General features: G+C 38.7%; 1 long non-coding RNA gene across 1 annotated transcript; it reads right to left on the bottom strand.

Moving 5' to 3' along the window:
• Positions 1-6,276: 6,276 nt before the first annotated feature.
• Positions 6,277-7,235, bottom strand: LOC122144905. Its single transcript, XR_006159923.1, has 3 exons — positions 6,959-7,235; positions 6,794-6,825; positions 6,277-6,633 (listed from the first exon to the last, which is right to left on the bottom strand). It is a non-coding gene; the product is annotated as an uncharacterized LOC122144905 (long non-coding RNA).
• Between the last annotated feature and the right edge of the window lie 9,262 nt (positions 7,236-16,497).

Below are 16,497 nucleotides of genomic sequence, written 5' to 3' on the forward strand. Positions count from 1 at the left end.
CTGAACCCCGCGATGAGTTTAACCACTCGCAGCGCAGATTACAGTTCACTGGAGTGAGCCTGTTTCACGTTTTTATGGACGCTTCATATTTTAACATCTGTAAACAAAGAAATTAAAACTTAAATATTACAGGGAAATTTTACAGTTGTACACTAAAATAAAATGGTTATTTTTCTTAAATACTTAATTTCTGTCATAACTTTTAATTAAGATTAGGCTTAAAATAATGTCTTTTTTATCTCAAATATTTTGGTGGGTCGTGAAATAGATTATACTTGTCTAGGTGGGTCGTGGAATGGAAAAGTTTGGGAACTTTTGTCTTTTTTATTTTGGTTGTTTTTGTGGTTGGTTATATTTGTTTTGGTTGTTTGTGGAATGGAAAGGGTCGCCTCTTGTGTAGCATTTGTTTGCATGACTTTGGGTGTATGAGATGGTTAGTACACAACATGTGGACCGCTTCTTGAAGGTGTTGACAGCTGTTGTACCCCCATCGAAGGTACGGGATATCTTTGTTCTTGTAGCAGTGTAACAATCTATGCATACTCATCCATCACACATTCAAAGTAAACATAGTACTCCATACTACTCATGTAAGTATAATCAATACACTGTAAATAATATATCCAAATTTTATGATTGGTTTTATTATTTAATCATCTATTAGTTATCGTAAACCTATTTGCCTAGCACACGACGAAGCACTAACAATATAGTCCAAAATGTGCACAGACAGCATTCAGTTGCTAGTCAAATGGCGTAGTAGATCAGGAAGATTTAATATTAAAAGTAGTGCTCAACATTTACTGTGAAACTTGAACATTAAGGTCCAGAGTAGAACTCACAACCTTACTTGGGAGCTCGTACATGTCATGTGGTGAGATTCGTAGCTCAGGTACACATTGGCCAATGCTGTCAGGCGAAACACTTATATGTCCAGAACTACTTTAAGAGATGAAAGAAGGAATGTGCGAAAAAGAATATATAATAGTTACTGCTATGTTATATGATTGTGACGTGTCTCGAGCTCTCAACCAGCGTCACCACGGGACAAACCCTATGAGTTGTGATTTATGCACGCGTTTACCTTGGCTCTATACGAGGATAAACCATCGAGTCAGGCAGTCGACGTACCGAGGATAACTTCGCGTAGTCCTCTGCAAAGTCGACCATACGGACTGTGGTGAATGAGGAAGCGCGACATGCTACTTTCGTGGCCCATCAGCTGGCTCACCATCTGTGACAAAACAAAGGAGCTGATGGTCGACAGGGGGCGTGAGCAAGCCTTCGTGAGCTACCTCTACGCCTTGTAGTCTGTATTAGCCGCAAGGCCTTGCGCGTGCCTATAGGCGAACTAGGCAGACCGCCTAGTTGGCATGGGGGGTCCCTCAGTGGTATTTCGAGCATGATTAATAAGATGGCCTGGACTGTCCACCAGTTGAACGATGTAAACGCTGGACGTGGACTAAGTAAACGGTCGGAACCATGGTCGGTGGGTTGCAGCCAGAAGGTCCGCCAGTCCATGTCGGCAAGAGAGAGAGACCGGCGAGAGAGCGAAAGCGAGAGAGAGAGACGACATTTTTTTTTTTTATTATTGTTCTATTTTTTACATGTAGGTATGGACCTAATGTCAAGTTCATTTACACTTGAAATCAATCATGCACTATCTGTGTATCCCACTTTCTCATAGTATAGATTATACAAATTAGAATGTTAAACTATAGACAAAAAACTTCCCGCCCGTGAGTCCTTGGTGGCGCCCTAACAAATGCTCCCCCATACCTATCACTTATTACTGCGGGTCAATTCGTAATTCGTGCAAAATACCGTTAATGGGTATAGTTCAAATATGCTCAGAGAACGAAAAAAAAAAAATAAAATTATATCTGGGTCAATGAGTACAAAAAAGACGACGGCTTTTAAAAGAGCTCAGAGCACAGGATAAACAAAGAGGCTCCTTTTTGAAAGTTCAGTCTGCGGCCTCTGGAAGGCAAGAGGACAGCATAGTTAAACATCTAGCAATGCCATCGCGGAAGTGGCTAATGTGACAAAAGCCATGAGGTATGGACTCGTTGCGTAGTAATTGTCCTGGAGGGAGGCCGGCATCGAGCGGATGATTTGTTTTGGTTCGATACGCTCAGATCGAAACGGGGAGCTTTGTCGACGGTACTCAAGCTCCTCCGATCGGGTGCCTTCGGATCTCTGTGTTCAAGTAACCGCTTAATTTATATCCATACTTATGCGTGCTACGTACGCCGGGTTCGGGCTTGCATACCCGTTTTGCAAGGTAAACGAAGCCGGCATGCATGACTGCGCTCTGGATTCATAGAATCGCGTAACCAACGATGCCAAAATGGATGCTGATATAGTGTGTAGATGCAAGAGGCACGTGTAGTATGGTCCTTCGCGGACGATTATGTTTTTGCTGTTGCACCCATCAACCAAAGCAAAAGTCCTAGGTGTTGAAAAGTTCTGACCATGTTTATAATGAGAAGAATGAAGGAATACCTGACGCGACCATCAGTGAGCCGCAGTTAACTCGCCGAAGACCTCTCCAGTGATTCAATACCTTTTCCCTCCATTGAAAACATGTAGGCTTATCCTAATCTTTCTGAGTAAGGTTTTTCAAGATGATAAACTTAACTATTCCCCATATGGCTCTTAAATGCGATAGTGACTGTGGACAGAGTATTTACGCTATTATTGGCCCTTATTTCTTACTTATTAAAGCTCAGCTGCTGCGAATCGACCAAATCTGGTCGGATAATTTTATCTTCTAACTTTCGTTATCTGCCAAATACCCATCTTAAGTGTCTAAAATTTACAGTCTTACAACTTTCTTTTGTATAAATAAGTCAACCTCGTTTTTATCTGGTTGCATGTATATATGTGTACATTACTATCGGCAAAATGAGCCTATTTGCCTATATTTCAGAGTGTTGGGGATGTGCCACGTAAATAGTTACAGTAGGTTGTACTCTATTTATATAGTTACTTTTATTTACAATCTACAGACTTAGCTCTAGTGTAGTTTAATATGTCTATCTTCACGTTAGTTATATAGATACAATAATCATTAATGTTAATAACTGTATGTCGATATTAATAGATCTTCATATGTTGACACAAGGTGGTAAAAATGAGAGAGCTGTGTTGTTTGCGCGCGGGACATATTATGAAATCAATATCTTTGGGCCCCTGTAAACGGGTTCGGCGCGTTGGATTATAATAAAGAGTACTTGTCAATCATAATGTATCTATGGTCGGACTACATACCCTAGGTTTGAACCGAAAATTTTGCTTAACTAACAAGACAGTGATGGCTAGACAGGACTATTAGCTTTACAGAATGAGGTTACTCATTTGAGCAGCAATGCTGTCTATTATTAATCTAAAGTCAGACAGGAGAAACAAGTCAATGACTAGTAATTCCTATTATTTTCAACCGTAAAGGTATGGCTTGGGAATGTTATATTCTATTAGACAATGAAGCCACATGCAACCATACCACGTTTATTCGCATGTTGCATGACCTTGTTGTACAACGTTTTTGTGAAAGCCGGTGAGAAAGTCTGACTAGACTTCGGCTAAAGTGACTTTTATGTCCTTAAAGTGATAAAATTCTGAAATTATCTACTAAGATATTTAATGAAAATCATCATAATATTGTTAACATATGGCATCTCTTAAGTGAACTACCTACCATTTCGTGATGATGGGTGGCGGGCTACGAGCACGATCGTTATCATAGTCTAACGTGTCCTGAGATGCGTTCTACATATTTGAGCTTCAAACCAACACTTTGTGTGTGATTTTGTCAAATGCCCGTCTTAAGTGCTGTAGATTAGTGTTTTTTTGCTTTTTTGGTTTAAGCGAAAAAAGAAAGAAAAACTGTGTTACTGCATGTTAAAAACATAACATTTTATATGTCGCACCTCCAAATCCCCGAATATTTCATAATCTTAAGAACGTGACGAAAATATGACGAGTAAAATTGCAATACACTGTAATTTCATTGATAGCTATGATTGAACTTACATCTTTATTTTAGAAGTGCACTTGTAAAACAACAACCAGGAACAACCAATTCACACAGCTTTCTTGTAAAGCACCAGGGTATATAGTCACTAATGGCACAAGATAATGGGCTATTACATTAACACAGTTAAATCCAAAGGCGAATAAATTAACGATGGACCCGATGGACCATGAGTAAACACTTCAATCATGTAATGTTTTAATATTAATTTTAGTAGTTTAGAAATTACAATATTCTAGGCTAGATATTATACTGGATGCATCTATACACACATGTCCAATTTTTTTAATGATTTCTCCCAAAGTTGGCCCTCATTTTACAAATTATTTTATGTTCTGCTCATTCATAAAACACTCACACATAATCAAATTAATTAACTCTAGTGTCACAGTGTGAACTCAAATAACACACAATTGATCCATAAGCAAGCATTCATAAGAAAACTGATGACACCAGTTCAGAATCTCAGGATAGTATAAAGCAGGAGCACAGGTGACTGCTTTAAAAATGCATCCTAGCACTGGAGAGAGAGCTGAAAAATCACAGAGTCACAGTACAGTACACAAGTAACTATAGTAACAGCACTTTACGTTTACAGTTTTACAGGTTTCTGAATTGATCTCACTAAGTGTTCACTGGGCAAAGGAAGTTGTCTGCACTGTAAATGGAAAAAACAATTAGGAAACCTTACTTAAAAATCAAAAAAGCATGCAAACCAACTGCCTTGAAAAACAAGTAAAGTAAATACTAATAGTAATTTGTACTAACAAGGTTTATTTAGTGTTGTAAATCTTACACACAAGATTTATTGTAACTCAGAATCACTATTTTCAACAACTAAATGATTAAGTACAATATACTATGTGCGTATTTCAAACAACTCATTTAAGTTTAGCTAAATCAAGTAACATTTTCCTGCAACTTGGAATTTCTAAGTTGTATTTACTTGAACAGCAATCTAGTTTTTAACAAGTTGCCTTAAAAAAAACAAGTTACCATTACTCCAGTAACTTATATGGTTCAAACATCCATTACAAATTCATGACAACAATGTTCTATTCTTCACACACATAATTACCCATAAATCAAAGGTATTGACAGTTCAAAGTTAAAGATAATATTTTTTTTATTTTTCAATGAAGTTTTAACTTGTATTACAAACATTTTGAAACAAAGCAAAAACAGTCTGCTTTTTGTTTTTTTCTGTCCCAAGTCGTCAAGCATCATATTGTAAGTGTTCTTCACAGTATCAGGGTAATCCACATGTACCAGTAATCCAAATGTAGCACATGGCGGTCCGGAAGCAAATGTTCGAGGTAGACCCTGGAGACTGTTCTTTGCAGTACTACACTGAACAATGATGGCAGAAGACACAGGGTCAAGGCAAAGAAGATTTGGAGAAGTACTTCATCTTCAGTGATAGTCAGCAAGCCAGCAGATAATAGTTTTTAGGACGCATCGGAATCAGTGACCTGTATAAAACCAAATAAAAACAATATTAGCAAGGAAATGTGGATGATCAGTTTTCAGTGTTATCTGTCCTGCCTACACTGGCATGCCATTGGGTTAGTTCACCCAAACTTGAAATTCATGTCATCATTTACTCAGCCATGACTTTTGTTTATTTTCGGAACACAAATAAAGACATTTTCAGTGAAATCTGAGAAATTTCTGTCCTTTAACCTAATGTCTATTTACCCAACACTTTAGACAGTTGATCATATAGCAATCATGTCTGTTTTGAAGACTTCAGCCACTTTTCCACTGTCAGGCCAAACCATTCTTAATTCTCAATGCTTAACCATTCCATGCTGTGACAATACGGATATAGTTTAATTTTTCACTGTTGGGCTGTTAACAGAGCTCTTTTGAATGCAACATAAACTTGTCATTGCCTTATTAATGAAATAGTTAAGATATTGTACCTGATGTAAATAGCACTTATGTTATGAAAGATTAAATATTACTTTTAATTTTACTATTAACTTGTTTACTTCACTCAAATAGCATGTTGGCCAGCTACAGAGAAACTGGTGGCTAGGCAAAAGACAAACGACCAACCCTGAGCAGCGACGTCACTCCAGGCATTCTACAGCATGGTTCAGCATGTTCAGCTAAGAGTTCTGGATCAAGAACAGTTAATCAGACCATGTCTAACAGAGTTCAAGTGGAAATATAACTGAAACTGCTCCTTAAAATTCATTGAACAGTTTGGCCCAAAAAGTAGATTAATCGGCTCCATTCATATAGATTGATTTGATGGTTTCTTGGGTGTCAAAGATTTGGGTTATATACCTTTATTCGTGTCATGAAGATGCACACTTTTTTATGGAATAGAATGACAGAAGGGAGATTAAATGGCACATTTTTTCATTTTTAATTGAACTAGGTAGTTAATCAACATTAATCTTTATAAAGGTATCTCAGTAATATACCAGCAAATACACAGGTATTTTTTCTAAAATGATGTGTTTTTTTAAGGTGTAACTATGAGAACTTACAAAGTGGGTCAATTGTAGAAGTATCTGCAGTGATCATGAAAGTAAAACAGGTACAGTAGGCCTCAGATGGGTGTGTAGTTCTGTCAAATCTGGGTTCTAGAAGTAAGAAAAGAAAAACAAAGTTTAAGAAATTAAAATATTACAGTAGAAACATGTTTGTCAAAGTGTCAATAAAGAAGTCATTGATGCTGTTTATTATAAATATTATAATTAAATATAATAAAAAATATTGAAAACATTTAAAGTGGCAACATACATTTTTACGGGTTGTAGGGTGTGAAGTGTCCTCTTAGATCTGTGAAAAGAAATACAGTTACAAATACAGAAATACAGTTACAGGTATTCTGGAACTGCAAGAAATTATTTGAAATTGCAAATAAAGCGTAGCACATGATTGAGTCAAAAACCTGAAATACCTTACCTTTATTGTACTGAGGCCCATGTTCACAAGACAGCTGTTCAGAGAAGACAGTTGCCACAAGCTTTTTTCCTAAATATGAAAAATGATTCTTCAGATAAAGGCGAGTTCCACTACTGTTGTGAATTGAAGAATAAAGACATTGATATTTGCATGTTTTACAATAGAAAGAAAATTTCTATACATATCTACTTGAGGCCTCAGTCGTAAAACCAATTCAAAAGCAACATTTCTTCTGTTACAGTACTCAGTGTTTCAACACAGCAAAGAAATAATTACTGAAAGACAACAACTGAACGAGCTCATTCAGTTTAAATCTTAAATGTGTGATCGCGTAATGACTATGATTTTATTAAAATGTTGACAATAAAATTGTAAACTGAAAAATGACTTTAACCTAAAAAAGTGGCAAAAGCCTCATAGTGTTATAAAATTATAGAGGGAATTTAACAAAAGATTACTGTTAACAATTAATACTATCAGTGGCACATAAAGATTTACGTAAAAAAACTACTGTGAGCTCATCTTGGAGACTTTTGGCATGTTCTTGAATCGTACCTCGAATTTTCATGCGTTCATTTTTAACTAGCAACACATTTTTTCAATTTGAGAAATAAAAAAAGTTTTAAAAAGTTTCAAATTTACCAAAATGTGCCACAAGTTCTGTATTTCTATAGTTTTTGTTCTAATAGCAGAACAGAAAATATCTTTGCTGCCTGTTAGCTAACACTGGTGGTGACAAGGACTAAGTTAGTTCAGTTCAAATTAGCAGCACACAGAAACATACATATTATTTTTTTCAAACTTCATTATATTAGAAGCAGTCTTTGCAGGTAAATGCAAGAGTCTCTCTACATCCACACACAGAAAATTAGCTTTTTTTCTAAACTTATTTCTTCCTTCTTGTTACGTCCTTATTTCTTCTTCTGTGGTTTTGTTGCCCATGCTCTCTAACCGTCCTTATTGCTTCTTCTGTTGTTTTGTTGCGCACAACACATTAGCGCACTGCTGCCCTCTCACTGGTGAAGTAATGTCATCGGCTTTTTGTTGTTGTAGCTACTTGAATATTTTAAGAATTACTCATTGCAGCAAGTTGTTTTATTCGCCTTAAAATTAGCAGTAACTTAATAAAACCTAGTAAGTATAACAACTAAGTAAAGATAACTTATTATATTTAAGTAAGGTAAACTGTTGGATTTTATAGTGTGTGTATTTGTACTGTAGGTTTTGTCATCTGAGGCCAAAGTTTGATATTGATAAATGTAATGGTTTTTTTGACTGGAGAATTTGATTTTTACATGGAAGTTAGAAAGTTTGTTTGTCCATGAGAATGTGTTTATAGTTGTGAGAAAGGGGTAAATTGTTTCATGAATTGTGTGTGCATTGTTTCAAGTGTAACTAAGACAACATTTAGGAGAATTGAAACAATTGGGAAATCTTTGGGATAAGCAATGTACACTGATTATATAAAACTATACTGTCAGTACATCATAGTTAAATTAAATTGTTAAATGCATTCGTTTCTTTTCAAAAGTGTGGAAATTGATTTTTAAAAAACAAGCTTTAAATAGGCATATTCCTTATAACGTGGCTCTCTCTAGTGGACAGCATTAATACCACAGCTTTTAGCTTTGGGTTATCAGAGGTTATCACATAGGGGCTTTGATAATAAAATAAACTGCAATAATAATTATTTTTTTTTTTTTTTTTTTTTTGAGCACTCATTATAAATCACTTTTCAAACAATATCACCTAAAAATCAATTGAAAATCATGTAAGTCTATTCAGTGACTAACATGGAGTGTCAAATTTATATAGTCACAGTTACAGCTTAAATTAAATAATACAATAATAATATAGGCTAATTTTAATCTGAGCACATATGAATTTACTGGTAATAGTTAATAATACAACACATCTCTAAAGAAAAAAAATCACTATACAGTAGACCTCATTTCTGAAAACTAGATAACTGTATGATCAGCAGATGTCTATTATTTCAGAGTTCAGGTTTTTTTTTTTTTCATGCCATACAGCTGCTTATTACCAGAGCAGTTTCTTGTAGGCTACTCTACATGTTCAAATTAAGAGGTTATATATTGTAAAAAAAAAAAAAAAAAAAAATTAATATATAAAATAAATAATTAATACGTTTTACATACATAGGCCTATTTGAAAATGTTTTTTGAAACTGGTACAGTCTTTCATTTTCAAGTGTTTTTGTCTATATTGTAGCCTACTTTTAATGTGTTGATATCTACTGAAGCCTTATGATCACAGTCGTAGGGAAACTGTGGGCGTAGCGAGTCAGCTCCAGGCACAAGTGCAAAAAAACTTAGTCTGAGATCATTCGTTCATGAATCAATGATATTTTCCTCTCTAATATTTGCAACACGAAATAAACATGAATATATGAATGCATATTGAAAAAAAAAATCAGAACAATTTAATACAAACGAATGTCTCATGAATCGATCTATCAGAGTTAGTTAGGAAAAGTTAAAAGAATGATGGATGCCACAGACTTTTTTTCACTTCACAATATAACATAATTTTATTATCGTAGTTTTGACATTTTATTCTTAAAATATTATGACGTTAATCTTATTTATTCTGTTATTTTTCAACGTGGCACAAAATGCTGCCTTATAGGCTACTGAATGCAAACATTATTTTTGCACAGCGGGCCAAAAACAAACAAACAAATAATAAATAAATAAATAACCAACAAACAAAAAATAAATAAAAAACAAACAAACAAACAAAAGTAAAAATAGTGGCGAGATATGTCTTAATAAACTAATTTCTTCTGAGTCAATGTTGTTGCAAAAATTAATTTGACGAACTGACTTGCCATCTCCTCACTGGACGTGCATTGAGAGAGAAATGCATCTTTAGATTACATAATGAAAGAGTTTTTGTTTTCGATTTGAATTATTTCGTTTTAAAATAGTAATTTAAAACGCAAAAAGCATTCTATAGATATTCTATAGAAAAGCATTCTATAGATATATTTATCATGTCGGTGAATCGCTCCTGCTCAAGACCAATAGGACAATAAGCGCATCCTGTTTGTTTTCCTTATTTTACAAAAGCACGATTTTTTGTTGATATTGTGAGTGCACACAAATAAAAGTAGACCCTTTGCAGTTCCGAATGATGCACACTCTTACCTTTATGAGCAAAAATGACGGCGTATTTTTAAGTTTTTACTGTCTCTAAAAAAAAAAAAGAAAAAGAAAAAAAGCTGACCCACGTCCTGCAAAGCGCTCACTCTCCGCACAAACGATTGAATATGCGCCTAACAGCGATCATTTATCTAGGTTAAGACGTTTAAATCGATTGAATATGCGCCATGAAGTGTATTATGTCTGTTTATTTTAGGCAAGTCGTGTTGGTTTGAGAAGGCTAAATTGATCAAACGTAATACTCAACTCACTGTCCGCCGCTGCAGCTTGCTCGCATGCTCTAAAAAACAAAAACTCGAATTTACCAAACACAAAATGTTCCAAACATATTTCTAAATTAACTTAATAAAGAAACAAAAATAAATATGACAACTTTTCTATTAAAAAACAAAACTTAACTATTTTAATAGCTGTGTAATAGGGAAGAGAGAGAAAAAAGTCACGGCATCCAGTCCGACTCGGGCCAAGAATTCTCATATTAAAAAACACACCCCAGACTACAGTATGCCACTGGGGAGACAGATGTGTACTTTAGGTACGGTTATCATGATCATTGCCACCTTAAAGCCTTCCTTGGCGCAAAATAAGACAAAGCCAAATGATTATCAATGTATTTATTCACACGTACGCTTATCCACGCGTACGTTATCCAGACGTTTATCCACGCGTACGTTATCCAGACGCTTATCCACGCGTACGTTATCCAGACACTTTATCCACGCGTTACGTTATCCAGACGCAAAGTAAAAAAAAAAATCCTTTCTTTGCTACGTCGCCGCCACGCCGCCGCGCAGTTTGTGCGCAGCTCCGACACGTGACCGTGACGTCTAACGTCTCATATCTTACGTCTGACGCCTGAATACTATGGGATTTTGGCCAGACGGCTGGCGAGCGTATACACGTTAGTTCTCCTCTCAGTTTGCCAAAATCACATATGATGAAAACACGTGAAAGGTGAACCGTTTGAGGGACTCCAATGTAGTCACTACTAGTTTAGTCCAAAGCTCTTTTAACTGGTTTACACATCGTTTACATATTTGTAAAATGCACCAAAAACGTTGTCCAATTAGCATTGATAAAAAAATGATGAAATATTGTCATGAATTCACGCCTTGTGGCATCACTGAACACCCACGGAGGGATCCCTCTCCTGAGTATTAGTTTAAAAAACGACATTTCACACAATAAACCCGCACCTGAAGATGATTGCCTGCAACAGGTGTTCCTTGTTTCAGTGCCCTATTAGCAGTATATCCATACTCTCAGTCATTGTGAAGTTCTTGTTTTTGCCCTGGCTACTAATGAGGGTTCTCCCCTGTTTCCTATTCCCTGTGTAATAACTTAAACTGACATTGTGATTCCTCTATTCTCTGCACCTGCACTGACCTACTTCTCTTGAATAAAGCTGCAAATGGATCTCCCGTTCCTCTGAACCCATCAATTCCAGAAGACTTTTCAACCACCACAAATATCCCGCAGCGGTCTATCACTCACCACACAAAAGTACTCCACTCCGGTTCCTCAAAGGTTACATCCTACCACCAGTAAACCAATGCAGCGCCCTCAACCTCCCTCACACGGAGGAGCTGGGGCAGGATGCTCCAGGGCGGATCCCGTTGCAGCTTCCCCACCTCTGTCTTTTCCCAGGTCACCGCTGAGTTCAGGGGAAGGTTCCGCTGAAACTGTTTGTTCCGTAAGGGCCCCCTACGGCAGAGTTGCAGTCAGACGCTTGCTTGCCGGGCGAGGGAAAGTACATCTCAAAGGAAAGACTGCCTTTTCCTACCACCAAACTTGGCACTATGATTATCTTGTTATTCCGTTAGGGCTCGCAAAATAGTCCCGGCTGTCTTTCACAGGAATCAATCAATGATGTGTTCGGTGACATGTTAAAATCGGTTGGGTGTGATTGTGTCTAACATCGGACCGGACATCATGATAATATTCTGACAAGGCTGAAGTCTTCATGTGAAAAAACGTCCGAATCATTTCTACAGCACCTGGTTGAAACACCAAATGTAAATGCAAAAAAGATGGAGGATTGGCGAGTTTTCTTACGAACCCTGACATCATTGCTGGGGTACATCATCATTTCCAGTACAAAGTGACGACGGGATGATAAGACGAAATTCTGTTCTCAGTTCGGCGCTGCCTTGGACCAATAACTGAGCTGCAGTGTTTCCTTGGGGTCTGCCACCTTCTACATGGCGGTTTTAGGGAAACACTTCAGGCACTATAGCCGCACCGTTGACAGATCGGTTACTCAGGAGAAAGCAAAGCAATCGTCTCTTGACTGGTCCACAGCAGCAAAAGAGGCCTTTTCAACAATTAAAGGGGTAAAATCAGTTGCACCCACCATGCCAAATTCCAATCTCCGATTCATCCTGGTCCATGGAGCTTGAATTTACTGTGGAGGTACGAGCATCTAACAGGGTATTGGAGCCATGTCTGTCCAACCCTCTCACGCTTAAAACCCTTACTCCAGGAAAAACTGAATGCGGCACGAGAGAAATTAATGATGTTGCGAGACCGAGAACTGGCTGGGCCATGAAAGCGGCATTTGAAGAGTGGAGACACTGACTAGAGGGCGCCAAGCTTCCATTCATGGTACTTACTTATCACAGAAATCTGGAATACATCAGATCAGCCAAATGGCTCAATTCCTGGCAAGCTAGATGGTTGTTGTTTTTCTCACGGTTCGAATTCCGTGTAACTTACCGCCCGGGTACCAAGAATGGTAATGCCAATGCTCTCAAGACTATTTGATTCTGATTCCTCGTCCAGCTCACTCAATGAGTCCATCATCCTAGCTACACTCATACTTGCTCCGGTACAATGGGTACATTATGACAGAGATTACGGAGGCTCAATCTGACGATCCTGCACCACCTGATTGCCCACATAATCTAACATATGTACTGAAGGTCTTCGACAACGAAGTCATCCAGATGATTCACGAAAGTCCCCTAGCTCTGGTCACCCCGGTATCACTGCCACAGTGCATCTTGCAGCAGGACTGTTTTGGTGGCCGTCATTACAAAAAGACATTACTACATTCATTCAGCACTGTGTTACCTGTGACATCACCAAATCCTTCTAATCAATGTCCAGCCGGTTTACTTCAACCTTTAACCATACCTCAACGCCCCTGGGCTCACATTGCCATAGACTTTGTAACCGTCCTTCCCTGCTCCAGAAATCACACCACCATACTGACAGTCATTGAACGCTTCTCCAAAGCATGCCGCCTTATTCCCCTTACGAAACTTCCCACTGCCTTTGAGACCGCTGAGGCTTTACTGGAGCAGGTCTTCAGATTCTACGGGACTGCCAGATGATAAAGTCTCAGACCGCGGACCGCAGTTCACTTCCAGAGTCTGGTCTGCTTTCTGTCATCAACTTAACATAAACGTTCAGCCTAACCTCTTGCGATCACCCCCAGTCCAATGGCCAGGTGGAGAGACTCAAAGCAGGAACGAAATCAGTTCAGTATGCTAGCCCCCTAATTTCACAGCAATCAGAACAACTGGATAGTTGCTATATATTATGGGCTGAATTATGCACAGCAACTCCTGTCGCAAACCCTCCAGTGGCTAACTCCCTCCCAGTGCGTGCTTGGCTTCCAGCCCCCGCTATTCCCCTGGTCCGAGGGAGGCCCTCTGACCTGCCCGCTGTTGAATGCCTGGCTGCGTCGTAATGAGGGGAGGACTGGAAACTCCACTCATGTTCACCTCCCGCACGCAGGACCCACGTCTGAGAACCAGGGCCAACCGAAATCGAAAGGATTGGTAACACCATTACGCTCTCCGGTCAGTGGGTTTGGCTCGCTACAAGGTTGATCTTTTGTCTTCAATCTCCCATGCAAGAAGCCCATGCCGGCAAAGCTTGACGGCAGGGCTGCTACAGTACCTTACTGACTGGGAGGGTTACTGTCCTGAGGAAAGGGTCTTGGGTTAATGCCCAGGATATATGTGGACCCCACACGCAAGGAGGGACTTTCACCCATGTTAATCCAAAACAGGCCTGTGCTTCGACCCCGTGGGAAGGCCTTGGCCGTCGAACCCCGCCCCTCGCTTCAGGAGCTGGCTCGAAGGGAGGTGGCTCTGGCATGAATTACGGCCTCTGTGGAAATCCCTGAACACCCACCGGAGGGATACCTCTCTGGAGTATTAGTTTACACTAACATTTCCCACAATACAGCCCACACCTAAAAAAAACTGATTGCCTGACAAAGGTGTTCCCCCATGTTCAGTGACTAAGTTAAGCAGTAGTTCAAAAATCTTCAGTATTGTGGAATCCTGGTTTTGCCTCAGCTACATTACTGAGCGTTCCTCCCCTGTATTCCTGATTCCTTTGTACGACCTTGGAATGGGATATTGTGGATTCTCTGGATTCGCTGCTGCCGTGCCCTGAACTCCTGTCCTGGTACACACGTTCAAGTGATTTTGGATTTGTCTATGATACCCCTGTTGGTTGTTACCTATTTCTCAGCCTGTTTGGAACAATTATCTCGAATAAAGCTGCAAAAAATGGATTTCTGTTGTCCTCGGAACCCTCATTACCAAATCGAGAGATAAGAGTTTCAACCTAATCAGAGACAATATTTGTAGGAATTATTGATTTTATTAGATAATTTTCTCATAATTTTCCACCCACTGTCTAATAATTTTTAAGTCTTACCAACCGGACAACGTTTGCTGGCAGCCCGTAGTGGCCCCTTGGTGTGAGAGTGTGTGGCGGAGAGGGTCTGAAGCTACAGCCGGAAGATACACAATCAATGAAAATTTTCTTCTCTAGTGAGGATTGTGTTATATGAAGGGTCCGACCCTTACCCTAAACCTAACCCATACAATGATGAAAAATACAGTAATTATTGTTATTCAGCCGTGACAAAAAAATACACTAAATTGATATGTGCGCTCATAGAGAAATGTCGGATGAACTTCCCTTCTGGTTCGACACCAAACAAAAGATTTTGCAATCTACATTTTTTTCTCTCCTTCCAGTGTCCTCCCTAGTGAACCTGTCCACAATGGAGTTTACTGGGGAGAGCGGGTTCTCCATGGCACATTTTAACAGCATTATGGGTCAGGCGTCTTAATATGCAAGACTCCTCAGTGGAAAAACAAGTAAAATGAATGCAGATGAAAAGGCAAAGATGAAACTTTTTCTTTAAATTTCTTTATTATTTTTTTAAATGATTCCGTGCCTTTTTCACCACCTTTCCCATTTTCTCCCAGATTTTCACTTGAAGCCGTTAAATGGGCACTTTTTTCCTCTCATATTGCGAACAGTTTGACATTGATCATCTGTATAGGCCGGTTAACCTGAACATTTAAGGGGTACTGGAAGGTCTATTTGTAGCTAATGAGGTCAGCTCAGTAAAGCAGAATTAATTGCTTGCATAATTCTGTCTTTTTTCTGTCCATTCCTCTTTTTTTTCAATCACAAATGTGCTTCAGAGGAAGCTCCAGTCATAGGGACCAGACTTCCCTTCTTGACCACTGATGCTCAAAACCTAAAGCTCCTCATATCTCTGAGATATAAGCCAAGAAAGCTGGACACGCATTTGCTGAATAATTGATCTCGCCCACAGCAGATTAAAATGAGACATTGAATAGGATTCACAGATGATTTTCAGAGGTGGTGGTACATGTTTATTTTAGTAAACTCTTACATAAATGCCCAACTTTGCAAAATTGTAAGGTCTGGATGGGAATATGTGAAGTATTTGAATAATTCTGATTCACTGTGTTTTTTTTTTTTTTTTTTTTTTTTTTAATGTTTTATCCACATTCTCAAATGCAGTCCTTGCGGCCCTAGACCCCAGCTCTGCGCATATTTAATCATGTCTTCTTTGTTAACACACCTGATTCAGATAATCTTCTCATTAGATGTGAGCTCTGTCATTGAACTGTGTGCCAGGAAAAATGATCCCTTGTATACCAGTGTTTCAGTGCTCAATACTCCCTGCGTAGGGGATAATCTGTTGAAGTGGTACCTCACTTTGTAACATTCATTCAAAGATTTTCGCTGGCAATGTCTTTCCCACACACGGGACAAGTGTGACATTAGTATACCTCGGAAAATAAATACAAATTAAATTCACTTCGCACCACCACTTTCAGTGCACTTTGAATGGAAAAATATACGTTATGCTTCTAAACTGGGAATCATGGTGGAAATATCCTGTGATGCCCACTTCGCAGGGCCCTTCTTGACTCGAATAGAAGCAAAAAACGTCATGGAAAGCCATCAGAGAAATCCTAGCAAAAATGTGAAGAGTAGGCGGGGCCCGAGGACTGGTAATTGAGCCCCGCTGCATGCACACGGTTCTTTAAGTAACCTGTTGACAAA

This window comes from Cyprinus carpio, unplaced genomic scaffold (genome assembly GCF_018340385.1).
Source record: "Cyprinus carpio isolate SPL01 unplaced genomic scaffold, ASM1834038v1 S000006796, whole genome shotgun sequence".
Lineage (NCBI taxonomy): Eukaryota > Metazoa > Chordata > Actinopteri > Cypriniformes > Cyprinidae > Cyprinus > Cyprinus carpio.